This window comes from Rhinoderma darwinii, chromosome 4 (assembly GCF_050947455.1).
Source record: "Rhinoderma darwinii isolate aRhiDar2 chromosome 4, aRhiDar2.hap1, whole genome shotgun sequence".
In the NCBI taxonomy this organism is placed as follows: domain Eukaryota; kingdom Metazoa; phylum Chordata; class Amphibia; order Anura; family Rhinodermatidae; genus Rhinoderma; species Rhinoderma darwinii.
Genome location: NC_134690.1, coordinates 124571220 through 124586982, shown reverse-complemented (window position 1 = coordinate 124586982; position 15763 = coordinate 124571220).

Genomic DNA, 15763 nt, shown 5'->3' with positions numbered 1-15763 from the left:
GTGGAGTATTTCTTGATAGAAAGAGGTGCTCAGTTCTATGCACACAATCGATTCGTCCAACTGTTGCTCCGATTTGTACTTGAACACAATTTTTTTGTGTTCGATCATAAATTCTTCCACCAGCTCAGAGGAGTGGCTATGGGTAGCCCCTGTGCTCCAAGTTATGCCAATCTGTACCTGGGCTGGTGGGAGAGAGAGACTGTGTTCTGTGATGCAATGGAGATGTATGTCTCCTCCATTGTGTTATGGATAAGATTCATTGATGATGTTTTCATCTTATGGTCTGGTACCGCAGCGGAATTCAGCAACTTTGTGTCTATCTTAAATGTTAATGACCTGGGTCTCTTTTTCACATCGGAGATCAAGGACAATAAGATAACATTTTTGGACATCCAGATAGAGAAGACGGGTCAGGGATACATCAAGACAGAGATGCACAGAAAGCCCACTGCCACTAACAACTTGTTGAGATGGGACAGCTGGTATCCTAGATCTTTGAAGATGGGAATTCCCAAAGGACAATATATAAGAGCTAGGCGAAATTGCACTACCATATCTGATTTCAGATCATCGGCTATGGGGTTGAAGAACCGCTTTGTGCATAGGGGGTACCCTGTTAATGTTCTGAGGTCGGCCTACCAGCATGCTATGGTGGCTGATAGGGAACCCCTACTCAATCCGAAAGTGCGTCCTAGAGATGATAATGTCATTCGAATAATTGGGATTTACGATGCTGCACATCAGGAGGTGAGGGACATACTTGCATCCCATTGGGACATTCTTCAAACTGATCCTGATGTTGGAAAGTTGGTCGGAGATTGGCCACAGATCACATTTCGCAGAGGTAGGAACCTTAGGGACAGACTGGTACACAGTCATCTTGAGGGAACGGCTGCCACTACTTGGCTGTCCACCAATACTGTTGGGTCACATCGGTGTGGACGATGTAAAGCCTGTATCTCTGTCCTTAGAAGTAAGACTTTTAAGAGTAATGTGACGGGAGAGATGTTTTACAATAGGGCATTCATCAATTGTCTTACAAAGGGGGTGGTGTACCTTATCACCTGCAGTTGTGGGCTGCAATATGTGGGTAAAACAAAGAGAGAGTTCAGACGGAGAATTCGGAACCACATATGCGACATAAACGGCAAGGTTGACACCACGGTTTCCAAGCACGTCTGGGAATGCCACGTTGGGGACTCCTCTGTCATTAAGTTTCAGGGTATGGGTTAAGGCGCCGATTAGAGGAGGTGACTGGGACAAACGCATCTTACAGAAGGAGGCACGATGGATTTTTAGGATGCAAACGGTTAAGCCCTTGGGTCTTAACGAATCTATCTCTTATGTTCTATTCCTCTAGGACAGAGGCGTTTTCATCCTCAGAATGATTATAATATGAGAAATTGTAATCTATATAAACTATGCATAATTTTTCCCTGTTCTACGCCTGATATGGGGTGAGTTTAGATGGGTCAGTCTTGTTCACGTAGGCTTGTGATGGACATATGGCAGTCGCTTCTCCCCTTCTCCCCTGAATGGTGCCCTACATACTGAATGGGGTGACACTGATGTTTGACCTTATTGTTTAGTGTTTCTTTGTTGGGTCGTACTGACCCGTTTTGTATCCCCTCCTGATGACCCCTGTGTTCGGGGTCTCCGTGTGACACAGTGTTCTATGGTAGTGCTTCCATGGGGTTTTTATTACATGCATAATGAGGCAAATTATTTGTGTCCATTTAGCAGCTGCCAGCTGTTGTCTGTTCGTGTCCCTTATCCTGTTGTGCACTGGCACTAGCCTGCGGCCCTCGGGCTGTCACTCTCTTGCCTTCGTCTCCGGCTGCATTACAGCATCCGATTCGGTGCTGTGCTGGCCTGAGTTGCTACGGCCGCCTTTGGCTCCTTCCCTGTTACTAGTGATGCTGTTTGCATCGTTCCCATTGGCCTGGTGGTCACCAGGGGGCCGGCCGGATTGGATGGGCGTCTGCAGGTGACGTCTGACTGTCCGATTGGTGCGGCCCAATTATGCCCCGGCCAGGGAGGTGAGGCTCTGTATGCATAAGATCTCAGAGTGTTTTCGGCAAGCATTGGGACCGATATCAGATGTCTCATGCGCTCTGAGTTTGAAATATAAATAAAGACAGCATAAACATGTGCTAATCGGCCTTCTATCAATAAAGATAATTTAGACTATGTGTACCCCTGAGGACGCTCCCCTATGTGGGCAGAAACGCGTTAGGAAGTCGGTCTTATATATCTGTGGCAGGCAAATCCATTTGAATATTTGCCAGCACACGTGGCGGGTTCTAATGTGCGTGGTGGGTGTTACATGTTAGGCATTCATATCTTGATGCCAAAGTGCATGTCATTCACTTCGCAAGCTACTGTGTGCTATCCGGATTCGCTTGCCAACGCCTGTATCTGGATCATTTGGCAATTATTGCCCTACATTTTTTTAATGATGAATTGTGTTTAATAAAATTTGTTTTAAACGTTTACACAGGCAGAATTATTATAACTAAATATTAGTAAACGTATACCCACTATACCTACATTTTGAAGTCAACCTATTGGAGTGCTGCGATCATTTCTTCACATGTCGAAAGGACCGTTTTGGATTAAGGTCAGGTTCGCATAGCACCAACCTATACAGTCACGATGTGCTGTTTTTCTCTTCCACCTTATATATATATATATATATATATATATATATATATAAATACAAAAACAAAAATTCTCTTATTCCCCCTTCGCCCCCTACCCTGCTCCCCCTTCCCACTCTCCATATTCTTTTTTCTAATGCGCTTGATAATATTTTTCTTTAGCAAATTAGAGAATATTTCCCTGAATGTCTTTCTTCTATTAGAGACCTTAGCAGAATAGTCTGATAAAATTATTATTATATTCCCATCATACTGGGCATTTTTCTCCTGCCTAGATGCCTTCAGAAGTTGTATTTTATCGTTAAAGTCCACAAGTTTATCTATAACAACTCTAGGTTTTTCTGAGGTGTCTCGAGGTGGCCCCAGTCTGTGGGCCCTTTCAACATTGACAGATTCTTTAAGTCCCATTTTTTGTGGGATTTTAGTTTACGTCAGATCCTTTAATTAATTGGCTGTATAGGTTTCTGGGATCCCTATTATTCTGACAATATTTCTTCTATTTCGATTCCCAAGATCATCAATTTTTTCTGCCATTTCCTCTTGGGTTTTAACAGACTCCTGCTGCCTGATGTGAACTGCTTCCAATTCAACCTCCATGATAGCCACCTTTTCTTCTAATTGATTGATTCTTTCTTGGTACTGTTTATTTTCATAAAAAATCCGGTTTAATTTAGTTTGCAGCAGCAGCTCCATTATAGATGTTATAGAGGGTAGTAACTCCTCAGACACCACTTTAACAATTGCTTTAATGTAATTTTCTGAGGATTCTTTAGCATGAAGGGGTTATGAGGTCTCCCCTGTACTTATCGATTTATCACTTATTTCAGGGGACCGAGGCCTTAGGAGTTTTCCAAATTCCCGCCTGTTTTCCATCTTTTTTTTTCAAGATTTTTTCAATATTCGCTTAGGCATGTTTGCTAAAATGGCTCACCAATTTCTCAACTTGTTTAATTTTGTATCTTAGAGGATTTTTCCAATTTTATATACCCAGCTTAAAATGCTGCAGCATTTTATTCTAAAGGAGCACAGCGGTAAAAACATTTAAATATTAAGTCAAGCACCCGAAAGTCTCAAAAATATAGAAAACATATAATAAAGGAAAGAAATAAAATGTCTCCCACCAAGCCCCAGGCGTTTTATCCAGTTTCCGTGGATTCCATGTAGATTTTAAGTTATCCTTTCGGAGATAGCTTCTGAAATCCTCAAAAATCTTCTTTTCCTCCTCTCTCTTCACTACCCTCCTTTCTTTTCCCCTGCTCCGGAGCCGCGGGTATGAACGACACTTCTTGCCCCTAGAGTCTGCACAGATGAGAATGGGAGCGGCTGTGGAGGTGTGCAGGGGCTGTGTGCCGTCACATGGGATGCAGGGGCTATCTGGATTGTGCCAGAAGCTGGTGTCACTTCTGTTTCCTGGAGCCGCAGATTGTGGTGTTAGAATAAAAATAAGAAGGTGCAGTCAGGTGATCTCAGAGTCAGGTCAGGCATAAGCCTGCATCTGCCATGCAGGAGAGAAGTTGGGAGGAGATCTAGCCGAGCTGGAGAGTCGGCACCAGGGCAGCTCCGGGTAGCGGAGCTACATATCTATTCATCCGCTAACATCGGGCGCAAGACCGGAAATCCGCAATTAGTCCCCCCTATTTTTCATAACCAGCCAGATACAACACAGACGCAGCCTAGCATTACCAGGGTGGGAAGGCCCACTGTTTTTGAGCTTTCCCAGCCTACTTTCCCGGCCTCCGAGCCTGCGACTGCCACAGTACCCGACCATCACTATAGATGGTCGGGCACTGTATCGCACCTGGCTAACATTAAGCCCCTCCTTAGTAATAGACGCTGTCAATCAGTCTGCGGCCATCACTAAGGCGGTAGTAATAAAGTTTTAAGAAAATACAAAGACATAGAAAAATATTTTATTGAAATCAAAAAACACCACACAACCCCCATTAACCATTTTATTGAAAATTTTAAAAAAAGCCGTTATCCGAACCAGCAAAAAAACACAAACACACACAAAAACATTAGTAACACATGTGATAGGCATAGGGCCCATGTGTCATACTGCCTGTTGGACACTGTATCTAAACCTACCACATGTTATGCTTAGATACAGGGCCCATTAGAGAGGATCACACATGGGCCATGTATCTAAGCCTACCATGTGGTAGGCTTAGAAACAGGGCCCAGCCCTCAGGATCACACCATGTGACAGTAATATTATACTTACCCTCCCCTTTGGCTCCGGATGCAGTGGACGTCCTGACGCCAACCAGCATTGCGATATTGTGCGCGGCGCACAGCGTTGTGACGTAATGTGCGGCGCACAGCGTCATTATGCGGGAAGACGTCAGGACATCTGCTGCGCTGGGGAACGAGGAGGGTAAGTATACTGTTATTATAGTAACAGGGGCCCGTGTATTTTATTAATTAGGCCCCAGTTATTATAGTTACTTTTTATAGATCCGGTCGGAAGGGCCGCGGGCCCCCCTGGCTTCGGCGCACGGTCACAATTGTCACCTCTGCGACACCTATAGCTAATGTGGTAGTCGCCCAGGGATCCGGGACAGTGGGCCAAAAGCCCGGTGATAGTGACTCCACTGTCTGACCCAGTCGTCTAACCATCACAATTTGACCTTTGACAAAGTCGCTCAGATTATTATGCTTGCCCAGTTTTCTTGCTTCCAACACATTAACTTTAAGAACTGACTGTTCCCTTTCTGCCTAACATCTCCTACCTCTTGACAGGTGCTATCGTCACAGTATCAATGTTATTCATTTCACCTTTAAGTGATTTTAATGTTACGGTTGATCGGTGTATATTCTTAGTGACATTGTTAAGGGGTCTCAGATACTCAGAAAATAAATATGTTGAGTTGTAGAAGTAACATATGCTTCTAGTTTTACTTCCAGGAAAAATAGTTGATTTGATTAGATGAAAGGTAGAAGGGAAGATAATGCAGTGATGGACACATTTAAACATTCTGGGGGGGACAGTGCTCCCATTACAACCCCACTGCTTCACTTTCATGGTGCTGTCCACAGAACCGCTTGTAGCTTATATTATTGGAATAGTTGAAATTGTTGGAGTATGAAGAAGACTTTGAGTATAAATAATGCATTAATTTCCTTTGCCGTTATTTGTCATCAGCTTTATTTCTTCCATGTGCTTTCAGTAAAAGTTTGTGCTGTCATGAGGATTCTTGCAAGCCCAGACATCAGAAGTTTATTATGAAAGACACAGATAGCTCAGCATTTGGCACTACTATCCCTTACCATATATCACCCCACTTCTACAATTTACAATATCTGCACCAAGTTGAAACTGCACAAATAAAAAAATAAAAAAAATACTTTTAACAGACACAAAGAGGAGATTTATAAAATAGTGAAAGGAAAAAGTTATGTAATTGTTAGTAGTTACATGTCGGGTTGCTTTTATCATTTTTTTAAAGGGACACTGACAATTGAGAGATGCAATCTGATTGCTTTTTATCAGACAGGGTGGTCTTATTTTTACGGGAACAGCGTCACCCTTGTTAGAGTATTCCTCCTTCCAGGTGATAGGCAACGGCTATCGAAGTCCGGGTTGGTCAGAGATTCCAAATTATTCAGTGCGCTGGAGAGTTGTAACACAGAGACAAGTTTGTAGTTTATCAAAGTGCAGACGCCCTGTAACCTTATTTATACCCATTGTATGCTTCCTCATTAACATAGCATGACTCAAACATTAACCCCTTAACGCACCTTGACGCAACTGCATTAAGGCACCATGAAGTACAGTTACCTCATGGTGCTTTTCTGTCACCATGTCAAAACACAGCGATCGGTAGTGACTGACCAATCACAGTATTGCAGCATGGTTACCCGGCTAAAAGAGCCAGGTAGCCACGCTAGCCGATCGGCTGTTGGTAACAAGAGGCCTAACAATGACCCCCTGTCTGCCAAGTACGGCCGCTCGGAGGCTGGTCTTAAAAGGCTTCCGGCCGCAAATGAAAGATGGCAGCGGGCTCAGAAGCTCAGAAGCTCAGAGCCTGTGTCATCAGTCTGAAGGATGTCAGCTGTATGTTACAGCTGACATCCTGCTGTAACGGCAGGGAATGGAGCTATCTCCGCTCCCTGCCATTAACATCTTAGATGCTGCAATCGCGGCATCTTAGTTGTTTCCAAGAGATCGGAATCGCTGTGATGTGGTCGCACGGATGCCGATCGTTACTATGGCAACCGGAGGCGAACAGTGGCTTCCTGGTCTGCCACGTACGGAAGCCTATTATGCCCCACCTGGAGGTGGAGCCTCATAGGCTTGCTGTCAGTGAATAGCTGACAGCTCTAATGCATTGAATTACGTGGGTAGTGCAATATATTAGAATAAATATGAGAGGTGCAGGTCTTCAAGTGCCCTAGTGGGACAAAAAAAAGTTATAAAAAAGTTAAATCTTAAAAAATGAAAAACTGCCTTTTTCCCTATAGTAAGTCTTTTACTATAGGAAAAAAAAGGAAACCGTTACAAAAGTACACATATTTGGTATTACCGCGTTCGTTACAACCCAACCTATAAAACTATAATGTTATTTTTCCCGCACGGTGAAAACCGCAAAAAAAAAATACAAAAACAATGGCAGAATCGCTATTTTTTTGGTCACCATCCCTTCTAAAGTATAGAATAAAAAGTGACCAAAAAGTCGCACGTATCCCAAAATAGTACCAATAAGAACTACATTCCGTCCCGCAAAAAACAAGTCCTTACACAGCCTTGTCAATGCAAAAAAAAGTTATGGCTCTCAGAATATGGGGACACAAAAAAGAAATGATTTTTCAAAAAAGGGATTTTTTTGTACAAACGCTGTAAAACATTTAAAAAAAACGATATACATATGGTATCGCCATAATCGTATCGACGGGCAGAATAAAGTAAAATTGTCATTTATAGCACATGGTGAACACGGAAAATAAAACTAAAAAAACATCAGAATTGCTGGTTTTTGGTCACCTTGCTTGCCAAAAAAATGTAATAAAAAGTGATTCAAAAATTGTGTGTACCCCAAAATGGTACCAATGAAAACTACAGATTGTCCCACAACAAATAAACCCTCATACAGCTCCGGTAGAGAAAAAATAAAAAAGTTCTGGCTCTTCCAAAAGCGGATAAGATTGGGCACCATTTATCAGTGCGACACTGGCCACACATATGCGGGTTATTATTTCTTTACTGCATTATTATACCCTCTTATTATACCCTGTTTTACTCCGCACAAATTACATATGCCCCCACATCATAAACTGAAATACCAGCAAAACCCAAAACAGAACAACTGCCAAGCAAAATCTGCGCTCCAAAAGCCAAATGCCGCTCCCTCCCTTCTGAGCCCTAAAGTGTACCCAAACACCAGTTTATGTCCACATATATGGCATCGCCATACCCGGGAGAACTCACTTAACAGTTTGAGGTATTTGTCTTCAGTGGCACAAACTGGGCACAACATATTGTGCACTAAATTGGCATATCAGCGGAAAATTGCAATTTTCACTTTGCACCATCCGCTGGGCACTAATTTCTAACGTAGAATCACCTGTGGGGTCACAATGCTTGAACTATTTGTCCCTGCTTCATATTGACCCTGGCTTACTGACTTCTCTTCTGCTCTGCGTTTGGCCATTAGTTTCAGGATGGAAGGCTGAGGAGAAGGAGAGATCAATCTTCAACTTTTTACAGAAGGCTCAGTCAGTAAGCCAGGGTCAATATGAAGCAGGGACAAATAGTTCAAGCAGCAACAGAGCCAGGAAACAGGAGAATCACAGGCAAAGGAGGAGCAGGAAGTGGAGGTATAAATAGACAGAGGGCGGGAGCTAGCTCCGTCTGGCCAGGCTGTGATAGGCTCTCCCACTCCTCAGCCTCCCAGCCTGATTGGTAGAAGGAGGGGTCACTCGATCAGACTTAGGAGCAGGTGCAGACTGACTAACCACGGGCGTCGACACAGAAGCTGTGTCTGGCAGATCCTTTACACTGGGGTTCTGCATAAGCGACATGGTGGCCAAAAACCAATACAGCAAAATCTGCATGCCAAATAGCACTCCTTCCCTTTAGAGCTTTGCTGGGTGTCCAAATAGCAGTTTATGACCACATGTGGGGTATTGCCGTAATCGGGAGAAATTGCTTTACAAATGTTGGGGTGCTTTTTCTCCAGTATCCCTTGTGAAAATTAAGACATTCTACCATTTATTGGAACAAAATGTAGATTGTCATTTTAACAGCCTAAGGGTATGTGCACACGCTAGCTTTGCAAACTCTTCTGAGTACGGCAATACCCCATATGTAGTAATAAAATGCTGTTTGGACCCACGACAGGGCTCAGAAGGGAAGGAGCACCATTTGGCTTTTGGAGCTCAAATTTTGCTTGATTGTTTTTCGGGTGCCATGTTTCATTAGCAAAGCCTATGAGAGGTCAAAACAGTGTAAACCCCCCAAAAGTTACCCCATTTGGGAAACTACACCCCTCAAGGAATATATCTAGGGGTATAGTGAGCATTTAGACCCCTCAGGTCTTTTGCAGAATTTATTGGAATTAGGCTGGGTTCACACGACCTATTTTCATGGCGCTGTATGGCTCTATCTACAGGGGGGCCTGTATGGCGCTATCTATGGGGGGCTGTATGGCACTATCTACAGGGGGCTGTATGGCACTATCTACAGGGGAGCTGTATGGCACTATCTACAGAGGGGCTGTATGGCATTATCTTCAGGGGGCTTTCTATTGCGCTATCTACAGGGGGGGCTGTATGGCGCTATCTACAGCGGGGGCTGTATGGCGCTATCTACAGGAGGCTGTATGGCACTATCTACAGAGGGGCTGTATGGCACTATCTTCAGGGGGGCTTTCTATTGCGCTATCTACAGGGAGGGCTGTATGGCGCTATCTACAGCGGAGGCTGTATGGTGCTATCTACAGGGGGCTGTATGGTGCTATCTACAGGGGGGCTGTATGGTGCTATATACAGGGAGGGGGCTGTATGGCACTATCTACAGGGGGCTGTATGGCGCTATCTACAAGGGGGGCTGTATGGCACTATCTACAGTGGGGCTGTATGGCGCTATCTACAGGGGGGGGCTGTATGGCGCTATCCACAGGGGGGCTGTATGGCACTTTCTACAGGAAGGGGCTGTCTGGCGCTATCTACAGGGCGGCTGTATGGCGCTATCTACAGGGGTCTGTATAATGCTATCTACAGGGGTCTGTATGGTGCTATCTACAGGGGGGGCTGTATGGCACTATTTACAGGGAGGGGGCTGTATGGCGCTATATACATGGGGGGCTGTATGGCACTATCTACAGGGAGGGGGCTGTATGGCGCTATCTACAGGGTGGGCTGTATGGCGCTATCTACAGAGGGGGCTGTATGGCGCTATCTACAGGGGGGCTTATGGCGCTATCTACAGGGGGCTGTATGGCGCCATGTACAGGGGCTCTCTTTGAAGCTATCTACACGGGGGATGTATGGCCCTATATACAGGGAGGGGGCTGTATGGCACTATCTACAGGGGGGCTGTATGGCGCTATCTACAGGGGGGCTGTATGGCGCTATATACAGGGAGGGGGCTATATGGCACTATCTACAGGGGGGGCTGTATGGCACTATCTACAGGGGGGCTTTATGGCGCTATCTATGGGGGGGCTGTATGGCACCATCTACAGGGGGCTGTATGGCACATCTACAGGGGGCTGTGTGTGGCGCTATCTACAGGGGTGCTGTGTGGCAGAATCTACAGGGAGGCACCATCTACAAGGAGGGGGGGTTGGGTGGTGCCCAGGTGGGGAGGACACTGTTAAAAGTTTGCTATAGGGCCCAGTCTTTCTTAGTTATGCTCCTGGAGCCAGCCTTAATAGTGAAAACACTCCTCTCTTCTAGGATGCGTTCTATGTGGAGCAATATGTAGGTATTAAAGGAAAACTCCAGTCCAGTACATTTTTTTTTAACTGCTAAAAGCCCATTGATCACCTGACTTGAAAATTGTAAAAAGTAAATGCTATACTCTGTGCAGCTGACAACCGACAGCTGTATATGGAATGATAACTAACATACATCTAAGGACACTTTTACACGTCAGTATTTTGCTTCAGTATTTTGAAGCCAAATCCAGGAGTGGCTCCAAAACACGATAAAGGTGCAAATATATATACAAAAAACATTTTGGAGTGGAGTAAAATATATGTATTAGGGCTATTGCCCCCGATGTCCTAAGATCTTAGCAATGCCATTGGAGTCTAGTGCTGCATGGATGGGTCACTTAGGAGACCCAGCGATGCATCTGAAAGCTGTGGGCTGTCGGCCACGAAAAGAAGTTGGAAGGGGGGCCCATGAGACTTTAGCTAGGCTCATGACTACAGTCCAAAACTTCTTCCACTGCACCTTTAATCCCCAGAATGCCACAGCTGCCTGGCATAGCCACTCTAGATTACCATGGGAAATATGTGCATTTACTGCACACGGACTGCAAAGAACATGTTCTTAATTGAATATGTTTAAAGTGGCCAGAATGTTGGTGGTATTGCTGTTCATTCAGCTGATAACAATTATGTGTATGGCTAGTTTAATGGCTTATGGCAGGAAACATCTGATGTAAGTGGATACTGTCAGAAAGCAGTACAGTACAGTTTGTTGAGGCAAACCCCTATGAGCAGTGCCTGAAGCTAACAACATGGATCAGACGATTACTTATTGGCTGAGCAGTGATCATTTAGGCTGGGTTCACACAACCTATTTTCAGGCGTAAATACGTCGGCAAACATCTGCCCATTCATTTGAATGGGTTTGCCGACGTACTGTGCAGACGACCTGTCATTTACGCGTCGTCGTTTGACAGCTGTCAAAAGTGCAGGACACTTCTTTCAGACGTAATTTGAGCCGTTCTTCATTGAACTCAATGAAGCACAGCTCAAAATTTACGGCTGTCAGAGAAGCCTCGCAAAATGCGAGGAAGAGCAATTACGTCTGAAACGAGGCAGCTGTTTTCTCCTGAAAACAGTCTGTCATTTCAGACGTAAAAGCCACTTCTCGTGTGCACATACCCTAACAGATAATCCACCATGCTCAGTAGAATGCTAACAGAGGTTGTGTTCTGCTGTAGAGCGCATCACCATCACTGAACTGTAAGGCCCTGTTCACGCTGAGGTTTTTTGACGTGGAAACAGCGCCAAAAAATTGTCTTAAACGCCTCCCATTGATTTCAATGAGAGGTGGAGGCGTTTTTTCTGCGGAAAAAACACTTGCAGGAAAAAGCGTTATGCCCTTTCTTCTGGCATTTCCGGCTCTGACCTCCCATTGACATCAATGGGAGGCAGAGAAAGCGTTTTTCGTGGCGTCTTTTGCCCGCGGTGCTCAATGGCCGCGGCCAAAAACGCCACAAAAAGTGTGGCAAATAGAGTGCAAGCAGGTCAAAATCTGCCACAAAATTCCTGGCACAATTTTGAGGCAGATTTTTCTACCTGCATAAAAACTCAGTGTGACCGTCCCTAATACTACCGATGTGATCAATTTAGAATGGCCATCTCCAGTTCTAGCACAAGAATGGTTTAGGAATATGAGAATATAAGTAGGCCTTAAGGTTGTACTTTTAGTCTGCTTGGAGGACACAATGGTACAAAAAATTAAACCGTTTTGTGTTGTACATCTGGATCTGTAAATGGTGCACACACGTGTGCGATATTTAAAATGGTGTATGCAGGTTTTCCTCATGTCTGACTGTATTTCGCTTTGAGTGTGCACCAAATTTATTAAGGGCATGCAACATTTTCAAGCCGGATTCACACGAGCGTGTGCATTTTGCGCGTGCAAAAGGCACTTAACAGCTCCATGTGTCAGCCCCGTATGATGCGCGGCTGCGTGATTTTCGAGCAGCCGCCATCATTATGACACTCTGTTTGGATGTTTGTAAACAGAAAAGCATGTGGTGCTTTTCTGTTTTCATTCATAGTTTTACAGCTGTTGCGTGAGTCACGCGCGTCCCACGGAAGTGCTTCCATGTGGCATGCGTGATTTTCACGCACCCATTGACTTCAATGGGTGCGTGATCAGCGAAATACGCTCAAAGAACGGACATGTCGTGAGTTTTTCGCAGCGGCATCACGCTGCGTAAAAATCACGCAACTGTCTGCACGGCCCCATAGACTAATATAGGTCCGTGCGACACCCGTGAAAATCACGCGTGTTGCACGGATGTATATACCGTTCGTCTGAATAAGCCCTCAATGGCAAAAAATTATCAGAAATGCTGTCTGGTCAGACATTTGAACAAAGTTGCAAATGCGATAATTCATTTACATTGATATATTTGTGCAACACTTTAGACTACAATCCAAATACTTTTCTTCCACATGTGCAACCATTTTAAGAGTTTGACTCACATCTAGTGAATTTTGTCAGCCCTGTCAGGACATTTTATTATGCATGCGCCCAATTCTGTCAGTTTTGTGGCATTTCGATTCTACATAACAAAAACTAAGAGGTTTACCCCATAACAAATACAAAATCATGGGGCACATGCAAAAAAGTAGTAATGATAATATTTTGTGCTGTGGTCTCTCATTATGATGAACAAAAAGATTTTGCACGTTTTTCACATAAACACATTGGTAATTATTGCTCTACATATCGTTGTACTATGCACAGTACTACCGAGTGGCGTAATTACTGCAGTAGCTGCCGTCGAGCCTCCAACATGTATGGGCCGGGTGACACAGGCCCTCTCATGCCCGTAGGTGTCGCTAGCACCAGAGGGGTGCCCCGGTGCTAGCGACAGCCACTCCGTCTTGCAGTAATTATACCTGCGTCTATAGCACGCAGGTACAAATACATGCATTAGCGCTGAATGCCCGACCATTCAGCGTCTTACAATGATGCTGATTGGCGGGGCAAAATTACTTGCCCCACCAATCCGCGCCTTTCAACGACGCTAGCGGCACGATGACATCGTCGCGCGCTGCCGTGCTTGAAAGGCGCTGATTGATGGGCCAAGTCATTCTGCCCTGCCAATCAGCGCCTTTGAACGACGCGTCTGTCAGCTCCAGCAGACCTGCTCAGAAGAGAGCAGATCTGCATTGCCACCGGACGGCGCGGGAACGAGATCATGTGAGTATGTAAAGATTTTTGTTTTTTTCTAATAAAACTGTGAGTGGCATTATCTATAGTGGGGGCTCTATCTACGGGGGGGGTCATCTATATGTGGGGATGTGGGCCACTGTATATAGGGGTCTATATGTGGGGATGTGGGGCCCTATCTATAGGGGTGTCTATATGTGGGGATGTGGGCCACTATATACAGGGGTGTCTATATGAGGGAATGTGGGCCATTATATACAGGGGGGTCTATATGTGGGCCACTATATACAGGGGGTCTATATGTGGGCCACTATCTACAGGGGGTCTATATGTGGGGATGTGGGGCACTATATATAGGGAGGTCTATATGTGGGGATGTGGGCCACTATCTACAGGGGGGTCTATATGTGGGGCACTATATACAGGGGGAGATATATGTGAGACACTATACAGGGGTGGGCTATATGTAAAGCAATGTCTATAGGGAAGCTATTTTTAGGGCACTTTCTATAGAGGTGGGCTATATGTGGGACACTATATACAGGGGTGGGTTACCTGTGGGGCACTAGCTACAGGGGGGATATATGTAGGGCACTGTCTACAGGGGTTGGCTATATGTGGGATACTATATACAGGGGAGCTATATGTGAGACACTATCTGCAGAGGTCGGCTATACGTGGAGCACTATCTATAGGGGAAGCTACATGCAGGGCAGCACGATGGATCAGTGGTTAGCACTATTGCCTTGTATCTCTGGAGTCCATATGTGGGCACTATCTACAGAGGGCTGTATGTGGGACACTATCTACAGGGGTTCTATGTAGGGCACTATCTACAGAGGCTCTAAGGGGGTCACTATCTACAGGGGGCTATGGGGGCACTATATACAGGGGGCACGGTGTGTGTGTGTGTGTGTGTGTGTGTGTGTGTGTGTGTGTGTGTGTGTGTGTGTGTGTGTGTATGTGTGACAGTGTATGGTACTATTATAATCAGGGACACAGTGTATGGTGCTATTATAGTTAGAGATGCAGTGTTTGGCGCTTTATTATATTTAGATGTGTTGAGAATTTTAACTTCGTTTATAGGTGCAGAAATGTTTTAAAAGTGAGAAGCTGAAGACATCTGATTGGAAAACTGCAGAAATGGGTCGTGGCCGGGAGACATCCATCACAGAGGTCTGGACCAGAGGGAGAAGAAAAGAACTAGAATCTGAAACGTCACCGGTGAGTCACTTAATGTAAATGTTTATTCTGCCTCTAATCAGTACTGTAGTCACTGTATGATCTGAAGCGAGACGATGGTGGTATGATTTTTTTTTTTTTGTGAATCCGTATCTCCCAGCATATCCTTACCATTGTTCGGGCCATACTGGGAGCTGTAGTTTTACGACATACAAACCTATATGGCAGGGGTTGCACTAACTTGAGCTGTATTTGTTCTGGTGTTGTATTTATGTACTGATCTTGATTCTGGGTTCGTGGACCCAGTGGGCCGTACCGCCTTGACAGTATGGCAGCTGGCCAACAGGGCGCAGGTCACAGTCTATAGTTCGTATAGTGTACTTGTGGCATTTCGGACAGTAGCATGGCAGGCTCGGCTGGGACTAGGCAGCAGACAGACGTCAGGCGTGGTGTAGCAGGACAGGTGTGGAATACAGCACAGCACGACTACAGCTCAGCACGGCACTTGACCAGGATAGCACGGGATACAGGATACAGGATACAGGTACGGGGAACACTGGGATACCGGAAAATACTAGGAGACCATTTGCATAGACAAACTTTGGGTACGACAACAACGCTCAGGCATGGGCGGAAGGGGCTGGGCCCTTCTTATAGTCCAGGGTACTCTTGGGCTAATTTTACATTAAACTCTGATGCGCGTGCATGCCCCTTTAACAGCGGGCACGAGCGCGCATGTGCGCACCTGACGGGACCCGGCCGAGGTAAGCTGAAGTGAACGCTGGCTTCTCCTGAGGAGACTGGGGCCAGCGTTCGCAAACCCATATCTGCGG